This window comes from Myotis yumanensis, unplaced genomic scaffold (genome assembly GCF_028538775.1).
Source record: "Myotis yumanensis isolate MYYU_CA2020_CCGP unplaced genomic scaffold, mMyoYum1.0.hap1 SCAF_9, whole genome shotgun sequence".
In the NCBI taxonomy this organism is placed as follows: domain Eukaryota; kingdom Metazoa; phylum Chordata; class Mammalia; order Chiroptera; family Vespertilionidae; genus Myotis; species Myotis yumanensis.
In genome coordinates this window covers 32,946,796-32,969,494 of record NW_027223760.1, presented here as the reverse complement: position 1 = coordinate 32,969,494, position 22,699 = coordinate 32,946,796, and the positions used below count along the sequence as shown (strand labels likewise).

Below are 22,699 nucleotides of genomic sequence, written 5' to 3'. Positions count from 1 at the left end.
TTGGGCAGATTCATTGCAAAGTGGCCACAATCATTCTATTCTTCTTCCTGCATCCACATTCCTTTACATGTGACTTTGAAGTTCCTTCTGTCAAGGGCAGAGTCAGTTTCTCCACCCCTTCAATCTGGGCTGAGCTTGTGACTTATTTTCAGCAACAGAATGCAGCAACAGTGACTCTGTACATGTACTCTTGTGCCTTGCACATTGCTGCTCTCTCTCAGAACTCTGCCCAGCCACCAGGTGAACAAGTGTACATTGGCCTTGAAGATGGGAAACCCTGTGGAACAGAGACCAGCCATTCCAACTGAAGCCATTCTGGACCAGCCAATCAGCTGAGGTCTTTCTGGACCAGCTGTCTACAGATACTTCAGTGAGCTCCTGGAGACCAGACCACATCTCCAACTCAGAACTTTGTGAGTGAAGTAAATAATTGTTGCTTAAAGCCACTAGACTTTTGGGGTTATTTGTAGGAAAAGCTAAGAATAGACTATCTTTGTAAAGGGAAAGGTAAGACACTCTGCCTTGGCTCCCTGTTTTGATGGAAATTGGTAATCCAGAAATTAGAGTCCTAGTTATCACACCACTAACACCACTCACCACTGCATCCATCATCCACATGATGATAAGATTTACACAAAAGGATGCCAGCGGATACACAGGTCATATGCTGCAGGGGTGCCCGGTATGGCTGCATCACTGCTGGAGGTAGGGGAAATTCACTGAGGGATGAATAAGACCTTATAGTTTTCAAGTAACCAGGGGCTGCTTGTTAGTAAGCATTGCTACTTTGAGCCTTGGGACTCAAGCAAACCTCCAAGGAAATGTGTGTGTTGTGTGTTTATTAGAAAAATAAAGCAAAAACATGTGTACTTTTCTGTTTGTCTGAAATGTTTCATAATTTAAAATTTAATCTGGTAAAAAAATACATTACATTTTCTTGTGTAATAACATTATTTTAATCCTCTCCCTTACACTGTTCCCAGGGGATTCTATATTAATATTACTTTTTCTGCTCACTACCATGTTAGGAGATAAAAGGTCAGCAACTCCATAGTTAATATATCCCTGTTTTATAGATCTCTATTTGTTCACTCATTCAACAAATGTATTAAGCATTTTCTACATACTAGGTATTTGGGGCAATAAGTGTACAGCAGTGAACAAAACAATGTCCCTTCTCTCAGAGCTTATACTCTAGTGGGGGAGAACAAAATACGTATCAACATGTAATAATGCCAGGAGTGATGTGTACTGTAAAGTAAAATACAGCATGGTCAGGGAATAGAAATGCTTTGAGGAGGCTTTTTAGATGGGATGGTCCATGAAAGCCTTATTGATGAAAGAGCATTTGAGCAGAGCCTGAATGAAGGAACTCTGAGAGTCAGAGTGCTGTCGTGTAATCATTGCTTTCCTTGTCTAGGTCTTTTTTCCATTGTGACATCTTGAAGGTAAGAACCATGTCTTATTCATCTCAGTATCTTCAAGCCCAGTAAAGTTCCAAGCACTCAGTAGATCTCACTGGATGGATGTGTGGGTGGGTGGGTGGATGGATGAGTGGATGGGTGAGTAGATGGATATGTGGATGGATGGATGCACGGGTGGGTAAAAGGATGGATGGATGGATGGATGGATGATGGATGATGGATGGATGGATTGAACTAATAAGTTGATAGATGAATGGGTTGATAAATTACTAGGTTGATAAATGAATGGATGGGTAGATGGACTGGTAGATGAATTCCTCCTCAGGGCTCTCTGAATGATGGGAACTCAATAAATGCTGACTGGACCACCAGGGAAGTTTAATACCACATTCTGCCCCACCTCTACCACCAGCCCTCCCACAGTCTCCGCTTGCTATATTTTCCTTGTGTTCCACAGCAACAATCACCTTCTGACATATCAGATAATTGACCTACTATTTTGTTTATTGTTTATCTGTCTCCTATCACTGGAATGTAAGCTCCACCAGGGCAGCGATCTTTTGTCTGTTTTGCTCATTGTCAGAACCCAAGGACCTCATTCAATGCCTGAAACACAGCAAGAGCTCAAAACAGAATGTGTTGAATGTCTGAATGTGACCCTGTCCATCTCAGTTTTTTCGGAGCCTGACCTAACATGTGTTCTGGGTCCCTTTCCCATCTAGCTGCTTCTGTAAGATGGCTGTTATAGGATGACCCATTAGTCAGTTCTTCTATCCAGAGATTATAGGTTCACCAAAGAGAAGTTAAGACAGGCCTCATGAGTAATTTATATTTAAAAACATATAGTATTTTTGGCAATCTAAAATATGAGCAAGCTAAATATACTGAGAAAATATAATCAGAAATAGAATACCTAAAAAATACAGCATACTTCTGGTTTATAAATAAAAGCTAAATTGTTTATTATCTATGAACCAATAACATGAATTAATTATAATATAAAATAAATAAGAAGAGTCTGATGGAAAAATTACAAAATTTATTCAAACTATTATTTGTAGATCTCTTTCCTTTGCCCATGTGTCAGTCATGTGGGAATGTACCATGGTCTGTCAATCAACGGCCCCCTGCTCCTGGAACCCTGTCATGAACTCCACCTGTCACTCTCTTAACAGGATTGACAGGTAACTTGGTTCTCATCACTTATGCTCTGATGGCTTTGTAACCTAGTTAAGGTTTCATTATCATAACTAGGCTAAGTCTCTTCTTTTTCAGACAAAATCAGCCTTCCACCCAGAGTAAAAGACACATTACCTGAAATTTCCCCTTTTCTTCACCAGTCCATTTCAAACTCTCCTATTCTGATTTCTTTGTAAACTAGTGAAGGTTTCATTAGCTTAACAAGGCTGGAGATATTCTTGCTTGCTAAAATCTGCTTTTAACTTGAAATTATCCACACTGTTTCTGAAATGGCTGCAGTTTTCTCACAGTCTAAATTAGATTAAGTAATTTTGGGCTGCTTTCTCCCTAAATTACAATTTGCCAAGGGATGGTCTCTCTCTTCCAGAAACCAGTCTTTCTTCTAACACGTGACTCCTCGTTCAGGTTGTGATTCCTTCACAGCCTCGCCCAGCACCCTCTAAACTAGAGTCTAAAGAACCACAGGTACACTGTCCAGTGAGGTAGGTGTTAAGTGCAATAGATTACCTTGCTTCTTCAGGTGTGATTTTAGAAAGCCTTGACAGTCTGGGTTTTATCACAGAAGGAGCTTTGGCTCATTGATTGTGTGATCTTATTCATATAATAAAACAAAATAATTGAAAAATTTAGAAACAAATAAACAACAACAACAACAAAAAAAAAACACACGCACTATGGCAAAAGCCAAGACTTTAGCTAAGACAAGAAAAAAAAAAAAGAAAAAAAAAGAAAGAAAGGAAAAAGAAAAGAAGAGAAAAGAAAAACACCTGGCTAATAAAAATCTCAGGAGGAAGCAACAGAATATGTAACTTGTTGCTAAATGTGGCAAGATCTTGTAAAATTCTTTTCTCCTCCAACAAAGTGTGAATGTTGTTTTTAAAAGTTCTGTGGTAATTAGATGCGGACCTTTGGAAATTAAATTTTGAAAGGTTTCATGACAGAGGCTGTTTGTGAAATCATCTTTCCTAGGCGACTACTGCGACAAAGCAAGATCATTGGGGTAGTTTGTCCCAGGGTTGCATTCTTTATATCCAGGATTCACTGTCGGCAGGGGTGGTGCAGCAAGGGAGCGGGCAGTCAGGAAAGGATGAGAAGAGGTGGGCAGAAATGGGGCAGAGGGAGAAGGTAGAGGAGAGACTGAGAGGTGGGGAGTAAGAGAGACAGGACACATTGACTTGGTACACGCACCCAGACTCCATGCAAAGCGCAGAGAGCGGTGAGCCAGGTGAGGACCATGAACCAGCTGGCCCCTGAGGTATCCCGTTACCATGGCTCTCACACAGGGGCCTCTTGCTGCATGGAGCGTGATGCTGGTCCTGAATGATAAGTATTTTTGCACAAGTGGTTCCTCAACACAAACCAAGTGTGTCATCTGCTGTTTCACTCACAAACAGTGGTGTCTTCCCACGAGGAAGGAAAATCAGACTCTACTGGGTCCCCTGAGATCTGCCTGCTGATCTCCACCATGACAGCCGAAGGGACTGCCAAGGGAGTTCCCACCTTACCCCCTACTTTAGAATATGCGCAGTCTCATGACTCTCCTCCATACTATGTTTATTTATTTTAACGTTTTAAAAAATTATTCCCCGTTTTTAAATTTTTTGTTGATTTTAGAGAGAGGACGGGAAAAAGAAAAAGAAATGTCAATTTGTTGCTTAATTTATTTATGTATTCTTTGGTTAATTCTTACATGTGTCCTGACCGGGGATCAAACCCACGACCTCGGCCTATCAGGACAATGTTCTAACCAACGGAGCTACCTGGCTAGGGCCATACTATGTTTAAATTGCATGGAAAAACTAAGTAGAACCTGATCTACCCAAGAACTGTTGAAAAGGATGCCAAATTATACCTAGGTCTTAATTTTTTAGTATTTCTCTACCTGGTTTTCTACAGCATGATTTACTGTTATCCACATCATCTATTTTGGTGTTGAGTTACTTTTCACTAAAATAAATAAATGAATAAAAATGTCATAGGTAGGAGCTGGACCACATGCCACAAAACAAAGTGAGTTTCTTATCTGCCACCCCCTAGTGGCAAGAGACCCAAATTGCAGGTCTTACTTGGTTAACTCTATTAAAGTTAAAAGTGCCCATCTAAGGTTAAAAATGGTGGTTAATATAAAACAATCAATAAGCATATTTTAGCCCTAACTGGTTTGGCTCAGTGGATAGCACGTCGGCCTGCGGAATCAAGGGTCCCAGGTTCAATTCCAGTCAAGGGCATGTACCTTGGTTGCGGGCACATACCCAGTAGGGAGTGTGCAGGGGGCAGCTGATCGATGTTTCTCTCTCATCGATGTTTCTAACTCTCTATCCCTGTCCCTTTCTCTCTGTAAAAAAATCAATAATAAAAATATATTAAAAAATAAGCATATTTTAAGTAATAATTTATAGTTTGATTTAGTAATTAATTAAACTGAATCTCTTCAACAGTTGTCTTTTCTTTGCAAGATGAGTATTAAGTTCCTGGCCACATTAGGTCTCCTTCTGCATTTTCTATGAAACACTAACCATATAACAAACCACATCTAGTGAGGAAATGACAAAATCACCCAATACTTGAATATAAAAAGGATAAATGACCCTAAGGCACACACCACAGCTTATGCTGAGATAACTGTCATGCACTGAGGCAGTGTCATCTTCACTACATCTTGGCAAGAAAAGAGACCAACAACTATGATACTGAGGATAGAAAACAAAACTACGGTGAAAGGTGACATCCTACCTCTCCAGAATCTCTCCAAAGAGATTGATAGTCTTTACTATCAATCCCAAATCATTGATATTTTAGTTTAAAGATTCTATGACAGAATTATCAACTTGCTCTCTAAATATAGTTGTAAATGTGGAAATTCTGATAAATAACCTATAGTAATCCAGGTACAATTGATAATGAATTTGTGGCAGCTTGACCAAATAGGTTGAAATGTAGCTGCCTTCTATCTGTAAATGGAAAAGGGTGGGGAGAGGGGATCCAAAGCAAAGTACTAAGAGAAAGGAGAGTGCAGCTGTAACCTTTTACTTCCGGACATAATTTCTTTCTAAACTATTTTTCATAACACATTTGTGTGCAATGTGCTAATTATGACTAGCTTTAATCTCTTCATAAAAGCAGAGCCCATTTCTTTACTAGATTTTGTTAGCCATTAGTTCAAGCTCATTAATCAATGCCTGAGTCATACTCAGAGATGTGGTAGGGCCCTCGTCCACCTTTGTAACTTTACAGCCAAGACCACTGGAGACTTTGCTGACTCAGAGCCAGCTACTGTTCAAAGCCAGGTCTTCTGATTCCCAAAGTTCTGAAATCTTTACCTCCTCCGGTGGTTTTCAAATCAATCTGTGACTCTAGGGGCTGAGAGGGTGGGATGCTGGGCATTCCAGGTCCATCTTTGTCAGTTTTATACACTGGCCTTCTTTCTAAGAGTTGTTTAACTTTTTTAAAATATATTTTTATTGATTTCAGAGAGGGAGAGGAAGAGAGAGAGATAGAAACATCAATGATGAGAGAGAATCATTGATTGGCTGCCTTCTGCACGACCCCTACTGGGGATAGAGCCCGCAACCCGGGCATGTGCCCTTGACTGGAATTGAACCTGGGACCCTTCAGTCCACAGGCAGACACTCTATCCACTGAGCCAAACCAGCTAGGGCAAGAGTTGCTTGACTTTTTAAAAAAAGAAATCCATGGCTTAAAAAAAGTTTTCTAATCACATTAAAAATTTGTCAAAGTAATGAAAAAATTTCTAAAATATGCTGGGGACTTACCGTGATTCTCCATTATAGAGTGGAATTCATTATAAGTTTAATCCCTTAAAACACCATCTGAAGTTTAGTGACTGAAGGGCCATGGGACCAGGGGCTCAGAGATCAGGACTTGTACCTCCAACTCTGTGATGACAGGTGAGTTACTTAACCCTCAGTGGCCTGGTCTGTGAAATGGAATTCATAAAACTTCACAGCACACAATATTATATGAGATAACCCATGTTCAGTGCTGCTGCTGATATGGTCATTATTAGGTGATGCCAACTACATATTAACACCAGAGAACAGAACTTTAGGTCAGCACACAATGAGGAGCCAGTATGCTCTGTATTTTCACATTTATATTCGAACTATATTGTCCTCTGCAGTATGAATATGTAGTTGTACTTTGCTTCCAAGGAGGTTTGGGAATCACAGGCCAAGATCATGGACTTTCTGTGTGTGACAGGAGCCTAGCAGCTTGGGCAGCCAGACCCGCAGTTGTCTCTAAGGAACAAGCAGGAGCGCCAAGGCTGAAGGAAGGTTTCCCACCACAGCTGCGCCTGCATCAAGCCGGATTCTGAGCTGGGCAGCTGCGGGAAGGTCAGCAGCCTGGGCACCCATCTGGCCTTAGATTCTGTGGTTGCAAATGAGTCCAACAACAGGCCAGAGCCAGATTTGGGAGTGCCAACCAAGCCTCTCTGAGGGGCCATCTGGCTTTGGAAACTCACAGTCAGAATCCAAGGACCAGTCTGAGATCACAGAGATGTCTCGTTTCATTTGGTCAGTTCTGATGGATGCATATTTATCGTGTGTGGTCTTGTCTGATGCAATGCAAGGGGTCAGTGGGACTGGAATGAATCAGACTCCCTAAGGGGGTGACAGGGCCCAGTGATGTGAGTAAAGTGCAGGCAGTGGTTCTCAAAGTGTGGCCCCTGGGCCAGCAGCATCCCCTGGGAACTCTTTAGAGACACACATTGTGTGGGCCCAGCAATCCATGGCTATTGTTGTTTTTAAATTAATTAATTTTAAATTAATTAATTATTTTTAGGTTTATTGGGGCGACATTGGTTAATAAGATGATATAGATTTCAAGTGCACATGTCTATGATACATGATCTGTATATTGCATTGTGTGCCCACCACCCAAAGTGAAATCATCTTCTGTCACCATAGATTTGACCCTTTTCCCTTTGCTACCCTTCCACCCCCTTCCCTCAGGTAACCACCATACTGTTGTCTGTGCTTATGAGGTTTGTTTTGTTTGTTCACTTGTTGCTTTTAGTTTTATATCCCACATATGAGTGAAATCATATGGTTCCTGACTTTTTCTGTCTGACTCATTCCACTTAGCATGATATTCCCGAGGTCCATCCATGTTTTAATAAGCCTTCTAGGTCAGTGGTTGGCAAACCACGGCTCACGAGCCAGATGCGGCTCTTTGGCCCCTTGAGTGTGGCTCTTCCACAAAATAACACGTGCGGGCGCGCACATACAGTGCGACTGAAACTTCGTGGCCCATGCGCAGAAGTTGGTTTTCAGAAAGGAAATAGACAAAGCAAGTATAAAAGATGAGTGTGGATGGGAGAGTTGGAAGGGGTCGACCTCAGCGAACGTACCTCAATCAGCCTGAGGACGTTTTTAGCAAAGGCCAGCTTAGGAGTATCCTAATTAAGTTAATAACAATGTACCTACCTATATAGTTTAAGTTTAAAAAATTTGGCTCTCAAAAGAAATTTCAATCGTTGTACTGTTGATATTTGGCTCTGTTGACTAATGAGTTTGCTGACCACTGTTCTAGGTGATTCTGGTGCAGCCAAAGTTTGAGAACCAGTGGTATAGGTGTGTTGGAGGAGAGCAGCTAGCTGTGAGCAATGACATACAAAATGACAACAGGAAGTTGCCATTCCATTGGAAGAGAGAGGGTACATAACAAAACCCCACGGCACGAAGAACCTACCAAGGTGGGCAGAAGAATCAATCAAACTGAGAGAAACTGGAGACTGTGCAACATGAGATCCAGCAAAGAGTTCCCACACCTCGCTGACTGCGGAAACTCAAATAGGGAAGAAAAACAAAAACAAAAACAGGAAAGACTGGGTCATCCAGATGTGAGAAGAGTTTTGCTTAAAGTGGATACTGATATGTTCTGCTCCCTGTCCAAAAGAGGAAAATTGGCTTAAGCTTACTCAAACGAGATTCCTTACCAACTAAAGGGCTAAGCCACCAGCTAAATGAGCACCATCCAGGAGGTTGTCAAAGAGACCTGGGCTGGAAGCGAAGCTTTATCTTGAGGATGACATGAGTAACTGGAAAATAAACAGATTCATTGGGTCCTTCCAAGAGATTCTCATTCAGAAGGTCTGAAATATGAATTATTTTGAATAAACATTTTTAATAAAGGACGCCACCCATTTTGCCTTAGGTGGTCCTCCGATGACAGCTGGAGAAATACTGGCTTAATGATTCACTCATCCAATAGCAGGAAAGTCAAAACCAATGACACCAAAAAAACCTATTATTCCTCTTTTATTCAATTGTTGTTTGTTTTTAAGTCATGTTTTTGATGCAACTCATACATTTCTACTAGAAGACATTGGAAAAGTCAAGACTAATCTCTGAAGTGCCAAAAGGTCACTGGAACCCCAAAATGTAGGAAATTTCCCAGATCCTGGTAGAACGGGGTTGAGCAAAAGCCTTGGAAGATTTCTGGAGCTTCTCAGGATAGGAGCTTTGCAATTATATATGTGACTGAAAGAATTAATCACTAGATATGAGCGGTGTCATCATGCCCGCCTCTTGGTCCCTGCATGCAGCCACTCCTTGCCGTCTCCAGATGAAAACACCCTGGTCAGAAGGCAGCCAGGCCACTGGTGAGAAAGACCTTCCTCACAGTGAGCAGAATTACTGCTAGTCTCATTTCCTTCCTTAGAGACAAATGACAGATTTGCATGCTACCTCTGGGGAGGGCTCTTTTCTTTTGGAGGAGAAGAGGAGTGATGAGCAATTAAAAAGAAAAAACTAAACTGAATTATGCAGTTAAAACAAATGACAAAATAGAAGGCAGAACCGTGTCCCTTTCCCTTCTGCATATTGCCCTCCCCACACCTGTGGTCTTTCTAACCACAGCATTTAATAAGTTAATGTAGCAAAATGGGAAGAAAAGAAGGGGGGGGGGACCTACTTTATTTTGTTTTTTAATCCTTAGATGTCATCTTATTCCTTCATTTTTGTGGCCTTTTGTCTCTGCCAGTTTCCATAGCAACAAAAACCAGCAAGCGGTTTGCCTCCCTCTCTCCAGCTTGTGCACTGAGAACTCCAAACGGGGTCAAACCCAGCCCTCGGTGGAGGAAGAAAGGAGAAGACTCATTTCCTTCTCGTCGATGTTGACGTGTGAATCTGTAGTGAAGGTGTGTATTTGTTTCTTAGAGTTGACCTCACCCAATACCTTTTGGCTACAAGTGATTTTTTAGAGCTTGTCTTTCTTTCCAATTTGGGGGATGGGAACAGCAAGTTTCATTTTTAGCTACATATTGCTGAACATACAGATACATAATTCAGATAATATTGAAAAACGGAGGGGCATCAAATGATCTTGCAAAAATGATAGCATATGGTATCCAATGACCCACGAATCTATTAGGTAGAGTTTCATGTCAGGGCATGATAATTGCTTTTCCTTTCTAACTTAAGTGTTTTTCTGTTGCAATGCTCCCTGCGGTTTTCTGTCTTCCTTAGATATTTTTCTGAAGTGAAGATTGTGCCACCAACAGGTGGTGGTATGGGTGCAATTAGGATACTCTAAGAAACACACATCTTTTGATGAGTTTTAACTGACTGAAATAAGCATGATTTCACTCAAAAAAAAAATCCTTAAAAAACCTCCACAAAAACATACATTCTTATTTACATGTTATCGCTAATAGCTCTACTAGTATATACCAAATTATAATAAGAAGAATTACAGATGAAATTTCTAAAGTACGTGTTTAAAAGCAATAAATAATTCAGAAGAAACTGGTACCTGTATCAGTGCCCTATCACTGCTATAACAAATTACCACACATTTAGTGGCTTAAAACAACACCCATTTATTGGCTTACAGTTGTGTGGGTCTTAGGTCCAAAATGTGTTTCACTGGGCTGAAACCAAGATTTTAGCAAGGCTGTACCCTCTCCAGGGGCTGTGGAAACAAATCTGTTTCTCTGCCTTTTCCAGCTTCTAAGAGCTGCCTGCATTCCTTGACTCGTGGCCTCTTCCTCCAACATCCAAGTTAACAGCCCAGCATCTTCAAATATCTCTGGCTCTGCTCCTCCTGCCTCCCTCTTATAAGAACCCTTGTTTCTTCTTAAGGTGAAGAAAACTCTTTGTAAATGTCCTAAAGAAATATAGTAGCTTTCTGTTCACACTTTGCAAGTAAAAAGGGTGGATCGTTCCACTACTGACATATTTAAAAAGAAAAAAGAAAAAAAAAGAACCCTTGTGTTTCTATTGGGCCCACTGGGATAATCTTCCCTCTGAAGGCCCTTAATTTAATCACACCTGTAAAGTCCCTTTGGCCATGGAAAGTAACAGACAAGTTCCAGAGATTAAGATATGGACGACTTCGGGGCCATTAGTCTATCTACCCCAGTACTGCTTTTATGAAATCAAGCCTAATAACCATCCCATTTTACCTTGATCCTGCTCTTCCTCAACCTTTTGCAACTTGCCTTGAATCCTACTGTGCAATCAAATATCCACCTCATGGACCTCAAGCCAGGTTGGCAGTTTCTACGAGCCTGAGGCCCACCACTCAGGGACAGTCTGAGTACACCAGGTTCTGCCTGCTCCTGTCTTTCCGCCTACATTCCTTCCACACAGGCCATTGTTTTCCACCCCTACCCCCCATACCTGCAGCATCCAGGATTACTTTCTGCCACAAAGGGCAAGATGTGGCGAGTTGGGGAGAATTTGCTTTAATGTTCAAATTTTCTTTCTTGGAGCACACGAATGCTCCTGCTTTTCTACTCAATTTTGTATTTGCACCTTCAACTTTATGAACTCATTTTTTTTTTAAATCTCCTTTTCACTAGATCTGCTGCTGAGTACAGTCTTGGTTTCTGACCTCCTACTTGGCCTGCCTTCAGAACTCTGTCCTTCCTGCAGCCGGCTGCTTGAGCCATGACTAACCCCTGCCCCTCCCTGCGCCGGCTCTGGATGCCCCATTGCTGCACCCTGTCCTGCAGCACACTGCCTAGCCCCCCAACCCGGCCACTAAGTTCAACCAGAGATGGCTGTCTTTTCCATCCCAGCTGTGCGAGGCTGCCACTGCTGAAATGATCATCCCAGGCTTTGGAACCCTTCCCTTGGAAGATCTTCTCTCCACCTCCAGTGAGAAGAGCCCAAGAGAAGGACGATGGCCCAAGGGGGTTGCTACTGCTTTCCCCAACCTGAGTAGGAAGAAACAGGCCTACTCAGGGTTTTACAATGGACGTCTACATGTTAAAGCCTTAACCCCAGCCCCCCCCCCCACCCCATCTTCTTTCCCTGACACCTGCCATGGAAGTCCCTACATTTTTCTGAAATAACTATTTACATTTTAATAGACAGCTACAGCTTCCTATCTGAGATAACTCCATAATGCAGACTTATTTGTGATGGGTGAGAAGAGTACCCAAAGCAAATGCACTCCCCAAAACCTGTTTGCTAAAGTGTAAAATCCAAGAACCTGTTTCTAAAATACACAGGCACCCCTCGGAGATATTGTGGGGTTTCAGACCACCATAATAAAGCGAGCAGCTTAATCAAACAAGTCATAATCTTTTTGCTGGTGGAGGGCCTTGCCTTGAATTTGCAAAAAACACACAACATCTCTGAAGTGCAATAAAGCAAGCGCAGTGAGCTACGACTGTAATGTGACATCATATGTGGACATGTCACTGACAGCCAGGATTGGATTTGACACCTTGAGAGGTAGAATGCATTGGGTCGGGCCCTGTCACCCTTTACACACACCACAGACTACAGCCACAAGGCTGGTAGCTGGCTGGGGTGAGAGGTCAGTCACTGCCCTCCCTAGAACTCCATATGTCTCAAATGTCACAAACACACACACAGGCTAAGTAACCCAGACCTCATGGGCAATGGGGCGCTGGCATCTGCAATCACTGACAAGGAATTTCTGCCTCTTTCTTTTGTTCTAAACTATTTAAGAAAACAGACATTATGCCTGCCTTCCTTCAATTGTTGCCCAATGTCAAATAGAGGGCGGCACAGTAGGGTTCCAGTGTTTTCATCATTAACGATCTTAATGAGAGGTTTCTGGCCAGAATGAGAGTGCCCTCCAACCTGAGCCCCAAAGATTACTTTTATGTTTCTTTGGTTTCCAGGGAAGAAAATAAAGTTGAGAGTGAATAAAAGGAAAGGTTAAGAGAAAGCTCAATTATATAATTGACTCATTTACAGCATTTATCTACTGATTATAATCACTTTTAAACAAAATAAGGTTATTAGTGAAGTTTTAACTGCATCATGACCAAAACTACTTCCCTTCCCCTTTACTACTCTAATTTCTAGGACAGAATTTGAAAACAACTCTGCTTTTAAACACTAAACCAGTGGTTCTCAACCTTCTGGCCCTTTAAATACAGTTCCTCATGTTATGACCAAACCATAAAATTATTTTTGTTGTTACTTCATAACTGTAATGTTGCTACTGTAATGAATCATAATGTAAATATCTGATATGCAGGATGGTCTTAGGCGACCCCTGTGAAAGGGTCATTCGACCGCCAAAGGGGTCGCGACCCACAGGTTGAGAACCGCTGCACTAAACCATCTTGTGGTGTCTGCTGCAGGTCTCTTGAATATTTTCTACATCTGGTGTTTGCAATGGACTTAAAGTCTTTAATGAAGCCATCATTGCCTCCTCATTGTCACAATGACAAAGTCCACACTGACCTATGTAGAAACACATATCCCCACAGATGCACAGATACAAAAGTGCACATGTAAATAACCTGAAAGATGTAGCCAAAAGTATAGACAGAACCGAGGTTCCATCAGCACTTACTAACTCCATGACCATGGGCAAATTACTGAATAGCTCTGAGACTTAGATTTGTCATGTACTAGTATCATCAGAGTAATCATATTGAAAATGAGGCGGCTGATATTTAAATGCATCCTAGAGTTTCTATTAGAATTAAGTGAGTAGATAAAGGCAAAGCACATACAACAGTGCTTGGCAAGTAAGTCCAATAAGAAAGAGTTCCCTGTTGCTAATTTTAGTGATGGTGAAGGTGGAAGTAGTGGTAATGGTGGTGGTATAGGCAATGGTAAGAATTTTAGAATATGTAGTTCATTGAGCAACAGTGCCCAAGACCACATAGTGAATAGTGGTGGACCCAGGTTTCTGTCATTCAACACATTCTTCTCCTGGCCAGTCTCCCTGAAACTCAGCAGTTCCCAATACCTCATCCTTCAGTGAACCCAGCAGGATGAGATTCAGATTCCCAGTTTTTAATAGATGAGGAAACTGAGGAATACAGCCAGGAAGCTGGGGACCGAGGAGTAGAATATAGGTTGTAAGTGAGTGGTAGTGGGTGCTGGTGGTGGTGGTGGTGGTAATGGTGGTGTTGATGGTCGTGATAGTTGTGATGGTGGTAGTGCTGGTGATGGTAATGGTAGTGGTAGTGGTGGTGATAGTAATGGTGATGATGATGGTGATGATGGTAATGATGATGGTGGTGGTGATGGTGATGCTAGTGATATTGCGGTGATGGTGGTACCAGGGTGCAGACAGCAGCTGAGGTGGCTGAAAAGACAGTGAGGATGAGGCGAGTAAATGTAGTAACATAGGCCCCAGTGAGGACTACATGCTTCCAGTTGGCTAGGTAACAGCCACTCTCCAAGTCCGCCTGTAGCAAGTGATGATTACTACTCTTTTTCAGTTGAGAAGACCATCAAACATTTTAAATTACAATTGTCAGTGGTGAGATGGTGTTTCATCTTGTGAAATGATCTAAAGCTGCAAAGCACAAAGCCTTCTCTAAACAGCAGAGCAATGGCTCCCTGCAGAGAATAAAACCTCAAGCACAGAGTCGGGGCTCACTTTTCCCAGAGATACTGGGAGGGAAGCTAGCAAGTTTCCCCAGATTTAAGAAGAAAGAACAGGCCTCAGAAGCATCTAGGTTCACACACGCACCACCTTTTCAATCCTTTCTCTAACAGATGACTCAGACGGCTCCCCTGTGATACCAAACCGACCTGACAGAACCACCGTGTGTCTCTGCTCTGGACACATCTGTAATGCAGACCAGTTCCCATCATGCTGTGCTAATGGAAGGGAGATGAGACAATGAGAAGTTTAAAGGGGGGGAAAATAGCAATCCCAAGCTATACACTGTAGTACAACTGTGTTCATGGGCTTCTCTCACTTGACAGAAGTTACAAATGAGCAGCAAAACATCTATCTGTGGGTTTCTCTCTCCTGTTCTCCCATAACCACTGAAGGTGCAAATGAACCACAAATCTGCAGAATGCCAGGCAGCGGGGAAAAAGAGAGTTATGGCAGCCCACGAATCTGCCTCACTTGTGCCAGGCCCCCACAAATATGCCATGATCACTGGTGAGAAGAATGCAGAAGAGAGGGAAGGTGGGGGAGGCTAGGAACTGCCGCCACAGGCACAGGGGGCCGGCGGCTGGAACTAGAGAGAGAAGGATCAAAAGCATCGTTTTACCTGTGGACCTGCTTTTGACTTTTCGTCTTGACCACCTGTCCCTTGTTTCCCAGTTGCTCCTTCTGCCTTACAGCCCAGCTGGCAGGAGTTTCCAAATAACAGGAGACACCTGGATTTCAGGTGCATTGCTCAGCATATGAGATCAACAGGATTTTCTGAAAGCTCCAAGCACAGCCCTTTTCCCAGCCACCCTCTGCTCTAGCTCTAGCAACCTTCACAGGTTAACTAAATCAAGACAAAGAAGGAAGAAGCCATTCATTCATTCATTCATTCAATCAATCAACAAGTATTTATTGAGCACCTACTATGTGCCAGTAAATGTTCCCAAGAACTAGAAATACTGCCATGAACAAGACAGAGAAAAAGAGAGAGAACACAGACGTAGCCGGTTTTACTCAGTGATTATAGAGCATTGACCTGCGGACTGAAGGATCTCGGGTTCAATTCCAGTCAAAGGCATGTACCTCGGTTGCAGGCTCAATCCCCGGCCCTGGTGGGGGTGCATGCGGGAGGCAACCAATCGATGTGTCTCTCTCACATCGATGTTTCTCTCTGTCTCTCCTCCTCCCTTCTACTCTCTCTAAAAATCAATGGAAAAAATATACTCAGGTGAGGATTAACAACAAAAAAGAAGAGAGAGACCACAATGAGGACATTTTAACTAGCAGGAATTTAGCTAGAAGCCAAGCATTTGGGCAGTCCTCTCAGCTGTCACCCTTGGTCCCGCCTTAGGGTGCCTGTCCAGTTGTGCAAAACCAAAACCACGAGGAAAGATCTCCTGGTCACGCCTGTCCCCACCTCCCATCTCTGTTCTCAAGTGGCCTAGGCCACTTTCAGCATCCTCAGGGCAGAGCCAGACACTGAGGGAGCAGAGAGGACAGATATGGACCTTGGCAGATGGGGGTTAGGAATCCCTGGAGGACAGGACAGAGCTGAGGGTCCAGCATTGGTCCCTCCTTCCACCTCCCAACAGCACCACCTGCCGCTCCAGCTGGATCGGACTCTGGGCCTCCTGACATCGATTTCCTCTCCCTTCTCCTGGCTGCCCCTCCTGAGCAGTGGTGCTGATATGACTCCCATCAGAATTGCCGAGGCTGCACTAACCAAGCAGTTCATGTCATTGTCTGCTATTGATTCAGTGGCCCTGGGACAAACTGCCGCTCCTCGCTCCTCGCTCCTCAGTTCCTCACCAGAGGCAGAGAAAAAGCTGAAACAAAAGAGCCTCCAGACTGTTTGCGTTCCCACCCCTCCCAGGACCTGGCCTGAATTGAGAACCATTTTCCAAATCTTTACCAGCTGCCTGGCAGCTTGCCACAGATCAATAAGTCTTCTTCAGAGTTCCAACTTGCAAAAATATTTACTGTACATAATTTAATAGAACCCTCTCCTGATAAGGAGCTGGCACTTTTAATTACCGGGATCAAGTGCTCTCTTTCTATAGGACACGGCACACATGTGGCTCGGAATGCCAACTAAATGCATTTCCCAGGGCTCTTCACCACTGATTTGCAAAGAGAAGGGTCTGTGGGATGGTCTATGGGGGGCAGCTGGTGCAAAGGTAGCCACAGATATAACTACTAGGGATTTTTTTCCTAGTGGGAATTTCAAAATTCCCCTTTCTCCCCGTTGCTTTCTTCTCTACTCCTTTCAATAGCTCTTCACAAGCTTAAGTAGAAAAATATTTCTCCCATTTCCAAGAAGCTGGTTGTGCACCTTCTTTAGGACTTTGCCTGGGGCGCTGGCCTCCAGGTATTCATGTTCCTCAAGTCCCAGAGGGCACACAGCTGCCAGTGTGTTATGATCCAAAACTGACCACAGCAACAACTACAATGATAATGATAGCTAGCAAGGGGCCCTGGGAGGAGTCCACCCTCCATCCAGCACAGTGGATGGACCCAGCCTCTGTCCAGCTCTGGCCCAACGTGGTCAGGAGCCCCATCGGCCATGTGGGCATATCTCTCAAATGCTAATTAACTTCCTTTGGCATCTCAGACAAAAGCAATGCCCTGGCAATCATATTTTGCATAGCACCTAAAATTTGTGGGTGTCTGATAAATATTCAGCTCCTAACAACTTGCTAATGATTATGTGGGTGCATTTGGTTTCCTAGGCGGAAAATCCAAATAAGGTGTTGCTGAGCACGATGAGAATGATGAACTCAGAGGAGCTGTGCCTGGCTGTGATAAGGGACTGGTGCTGGGGAGGCTCAGAGGGTGGAAAATGAAAACTTCATATCTACACAATCATAAGTGGTCCCAAACTGGCTAAGGCCACCAACTAATATACAACTGGGCCATATGAACGTTCATGTCCAAGAGCATTTTCTGCACCACAGAATTTTAGAGCTGAGCATCCACGTGAGAGACCACTGGAACCTGGAGAGAAAATAAGTGTCAATTCTGGGCCATCCCACAGGACTGCTGACTCTCTATGAACAGTGGAGGGGCAAGGTAGAGAAGACATGGTGGTAAAGAAATGTGGTAATGTCGTTAAAATGCTTGATTCGAAATGGATGGGGACACTTCTTCAGCTGAGTGCTCTTTGGTGCTTCCCAAGGAGACCCCTGCAACCTACTCAAACAGGGGGTGGGGCGGGGAGAGGAATGAGCAACAAAGCTCCAAAATATATCAGTCCCCAAAATAATAAATGAAGCACTGGGGCTGATTAGAATGGAATCTAATTCACAACTCACTACAAGGTGAGGAAGCATCAGAGAATCCCAACACATTTTGCATATACAAGGTAAGATGGGCAATGGCTACCTTTCTATGGGGAATAATGCAATTGCAGGCAGGAGACAAATTAATATGCATTTCACACCTCTGTTTCTCTGGGCACACTCAACTGTCACCCTCCTCCTCCACATACACATATGCTGCTTTCTGTAATTTGAAAAGAATGTCGAGAAAAATTGCTTGAAAACCTTCATAGACATTCACATGACAGGCATGTGAGTCTTTAAATTGAGGATACCTCCCTGAGAAGAGTTGGAGGGGGGAAGGAGGAAGGGAGCTCATGTGCAGAGATGGAAGAGAAGAAATTCACAGGGAAGGAAGGGTAACAGTTACCAAAGGTCATGGTAGTCACACTGACCACTGGTCTGAGTGAACAGAACATGTTAATGGAATGTTGATATGTGCGTGTATCAGTGTATGTGTGAACCACATGATGGTAACAGGAGCTGGATGAGGGTGGTGGGCCTACAGGGAACTCTATTTCTTTTTGTTTATGGGTATAATCTAATTTTTGACAATGTAATGTAGTATTTGGGTACTTTAAAGAATGGGAGTTTTAAAACATTTGGGATGTGAATCTAGATAAAGAAAACCATATATATATATATATATATATATATATATATATGGCATAATATGCTACATAGGCCAGATGTCCTTCCGGATGACCTTTGGGACAAAGCCGGGGCTGCGAGGGAAGCCCAGGTCCCAGGTGCCAGAGAGAAGCCAGTGCCGGCAGCCAAGGGAAGGAAGGCCTATATTTGCACGAATTTCGTGCACCGGGCCTCAAATATGTGTGTGTGTGTGTGTGTGTGTGTGTGTGTGTGTGTATATATATAATTGATTATATTGATTTCAGAGAGGAAGGGAGAGGGAGAGAGACAGAAACATCAATGATAACAGAGAATCACCGATTGTCTGCCTCCTACATGCCCACCCCCCTCCACTGGGAATCAAGCCCACAATCTGGGCATGTGCCCTGACTGGGAATCGAATGGTGACCTTCCGGTTCATAGGTCAACACTCAACCACTGAGCCATGCCGGTTGGGCCTGAATTATATTTTAGTAAACAAAACTGTGTATAAAAAATTGAGAGTCTTGGATCTTAGGCAGTAATACAAGATTATCAGAACCATGAGTCTGGAGTCTGGTTAGACTGACTTAGAACAGCAGATGTGACAGCTGGACTGTGCAAATGGAGAGTCACAGCCAGGAGGTCATCCTCTTGCTCCAGGGGGCAAATATGTACCCTGAGAACACAGGGAAAGCCCATTCAGAAGACATAACCTCCTCAAGGAATGCTCCAAAGGGAGCAATAGGAAGTCCTAAACAAGACCAGTAAAATGGGCAGGCACACAGAGAGTTACAAACAAAGAGACCACCAAGAAAATACCAAGGTCTGCCACTGGCCACTGAGGCCATGCTCCAATGGCCCAAACCACTCACCCTTTTGTAAAGGTGAGCAAACAGACACTCAATATCCTCTCCCCCTACAGCATCAGCCACTGAAACTGTTTTCATCAAAGTTACCAGTGACTTCCTTGACCTTGCTTCCATGTCCAACTCACTGTCTGCATGTCTTCCCTTCCCTTTGTAGCAAAACTCTTCAAGAGATATCGGTAGTCATTGCATCTAACTTCTCATCTCCCATTCTCTCCTGAGATAATTCTATTTTTGCTCCCCCCAATTCCCCCAAACTGTTCTTATCAAGCTCACCATTGCACTCCATCTTGCTAAATCCAATGGAAACTCATCATTTCTCTTTCTACTTGATCTGTCAACAGCATTTGTCACATTCATAATTTCCTGCCTTTGAATAATTCACAGGATTTCCAAGCACCAGACACAGGTTCATACTAACTCACTGGCCACAGCATTTCCATCTGCTTTGCTGCCTCTTCCTTATAAATTTGACCTCTTAACATCGAGGTGCCCCAGAAGTCAGCCCAACTCTTTTCTACGTATATTTACTCTCTTGGTGATATCATCTATTCAATGGCTTTATATATCATCTATATGCCAGAGGCTCTCAGATTTATGTCGCCAGTCCCTACCTGACAAAACTTGAAACCCAATTGTCTACTTGTTATCTCCATTTGGATATATTAACACAACACTTCCCCCATAAATCTAACTTCTTCTGCCTTCTGCCTCTCAGCTGATGGCAATTCAACCTCTTAGTTGCTTAGGCCAAAAAGTCTTGAAGCCATTTTTTACTGTTCTTTCTCTCACACATTACATCTAATCTATCAGGAATCCTGTTGTCTCAACCTTCAAAATCAAGACAGTATTTTACTTTCTTTCACAACCTCCACTGTTATTGACCTGGTCTAAGCTTACCGTCTCTTGCCTATATTATTGCAATAGCTGATCCCTCTTCTACCATCCTCTTCCCACCTCCAAAATATATTTAACCCAGGAGCCAGAGTGACTCATTAAAACATAGGTCATATAATAGCATTCTTCTTCCTAAAATCCTCCAATGGCTTTCCATTGGAGAGTTTCTCTCCAATCCATCAGTTTCTTTTTTTTTACAATTCACTTCCATCTTCACTTCCTTCTGTGATAGTACCACCCATATTCCCCCCACATCACTCTCCAGCCAACAGCCATGACCTTTTTAAATGAGAAATTGAATCATGGCCACTCTCCAATTAAAAGCCCTTCAATGGGCTCCTAGCAACCTCAGGATGAAGTCGAAGTTCCTCAGGCTCACCGTGGCCTTCCTGGGGAGCTCCACCCACCGCTCCTTTTCTAGTCCTGGTTCATCTATGGGCCAGGGGCATTGATGAGCTCATTTGACTACCATTATTCTGTATAACCTGTTATTAGAATTCTTTCTAAAGAGTTGTCCTCTTTGTGTGAATTTGATCTCTGCAACAGATGTTTAGTTCTTTGTGTTCTGGGATCACATATCCTATTTTATTTTCTCTCCCTTTATCAGCTCCCTGCTAATAGCAGGTCACTTGATACTTGTTTAATTAATGGGAAAGAACAGACAGTGTAAGTTGTGTAAAGGGATGCTTGGTCAGTGTTTCTGGGTTGATTTCCTTCCCCCAACACACCTGCAGTGGCTATTATAAAATGTTCCGTATAATGGTCAATGTGCTAGCAGATCAGTACAACTCATTTTTCAATTTCTTTGAACAAAAAACACCAAGAACAAATGACTTTACCCAAATATGTTGCGATGACAGAATAGATTTATCCCCTGGGACAAGAATAAAGACAGATGTTAACCTGATAAGTATGATGATTTGATACAGTGGTTCAACAGGCTGTGCGTGGTTTATAGAATCTGTAACCCAGTCATAGGAGGGGATTTGAAATGAGGATGGCACCCACAGCAGGCAGGCTGGCCAGAGCCCCAGCTCTCCTTCTCAAGATCCTGTCCACATATACAATGCTGCACATCTAACCCCCTGGGAGGGGGTGATAATTTGAGGGGTGCTGTTACTTCATTCATTTTACCATGGCATGTTTTAGCAAAACTCCATGCAATCTCTTGCTAGATGTCCAAGGTAGTACTGGTTGGAGGCCAGTAATAGGTGCTATACCCCCAGGGGAAAGTTTTAAAGTCTTCAGTATCAATACCTCAAATGCCCAGCCCTCCTGTTCCAAGACTTGAAGGTTGACTATAGGGCATAAAGGCAATAAACCTAAAGACATCATAGATTTGGGGTACATATCTACAATAATCTATAATAATAAAAGGGTAATATGCTAATTAGACCAGAGATCTTCCGGATGTCATTCTGGACATCCTTCCTGATGAAGCCGGGCTGGAGGGAAGCCAGCCCGGGTCCTGGGTGCCTGCGAGTGGTCTGAGGGAAGCCAACCCGGGGCCCGGGTGCCAGAGGGAAGCCAGTGCTGGCAGCAGGGGGAAGGAAGGCCTATTCTTGCATGGATTTTCGTGCATTGGGCCTCCAGATGATAGATAAAGAAGGCCAATCAGGAAGGAAGTACAGCATATCAAAATGATCTGAAAGTCATGAGACCTGATTCTAACCACTAATTTCCTAAGTCACCTTGAACTTGTTGCATAAACTCTGAGCCTCATCTATAGAAAGAAGGGGTTGGAAATATCACTGATCTTACACTAGTCTGTCTTCAAAGTCCTCGGCAGGCCAGGGAGCCTAGGACTCGTTACAGGAAAGGAAAATAGAAGGCATCTTTGGTCTGGATTGTTTGAGCTGGTGGTAACTGACCATGACCAGGCAGATCTGTTAACCTGATAAGTATGATGATTTGATACAGTGTTCCTTGGCCCATGCCAAAGAAGGTTCACAGCAACAGCTTCAACCTTTTCTCGGGAGCAGAATAAAACGTCTCGCCAGGTGTTGCAGCAGGATGCAGTGCAGGGGGCAGACAGCAGCTTATAAGCCAGAATGGTAGGACTCACAGAGCACAGGGGTGTCTCTCCTTTTACTCCTGGGTTAGATCTGGAGACCCTGAGTGGCCCCACACCATCAGTGGCGCAGGTGGCTCATCCTCTAGGCCAGAGCTCTTCCCACCACATTTGGGTGGCTTTATGGTCTCAAAGCTCCTTCCCTCATCCCCCACCTCCCACGGGGGAGGAGGTGGGGAAGAATCTCATTTGTTTTTCTTCCTATCTGTGTCTCACCGGCCCTTCTTCAATTCCTCCCATCAAAAAAGGTATAAGATACAAGACACCACTTGTGTGAAGTTTGGGCAGAATCCCAAACTGGCATTTCTCTCCACCAGTGCAGTAACAGAGCCTGTCCCTCCAGAAGAAATGTAATGACCAGAAAGGAACATAGTTACATTTTCCCTTGGGAACTGACCTCACTTCCTCCTGCTCTACTTGTGAAACAAAAATGAATGTGCAACTGAAGTTCTTATG

The 22,699-nt window shown here is 43.4% G+C and overlaps 1 protein-coding gene and 1 pseudogene across 1 annotated transcript in view; one reads left to right on the top strand and one right to left on the bottom strand.

The window, feature by feature from the left end:
* Positions 1–22,699, bottom strand: part of TMEM178B (transmembrane protein 178B) — a 347,775-nt gene that overhangs the window by 107,876 nt on the left and 217,200 nt on the right. The gene's annotated exons all lie outside the window — the stretch shown is intronic.
* On the top strand, positions 10,708–10,826 carry LOC139017115 (small Cajal body-specific RNA 24; annotated as a pseudogene).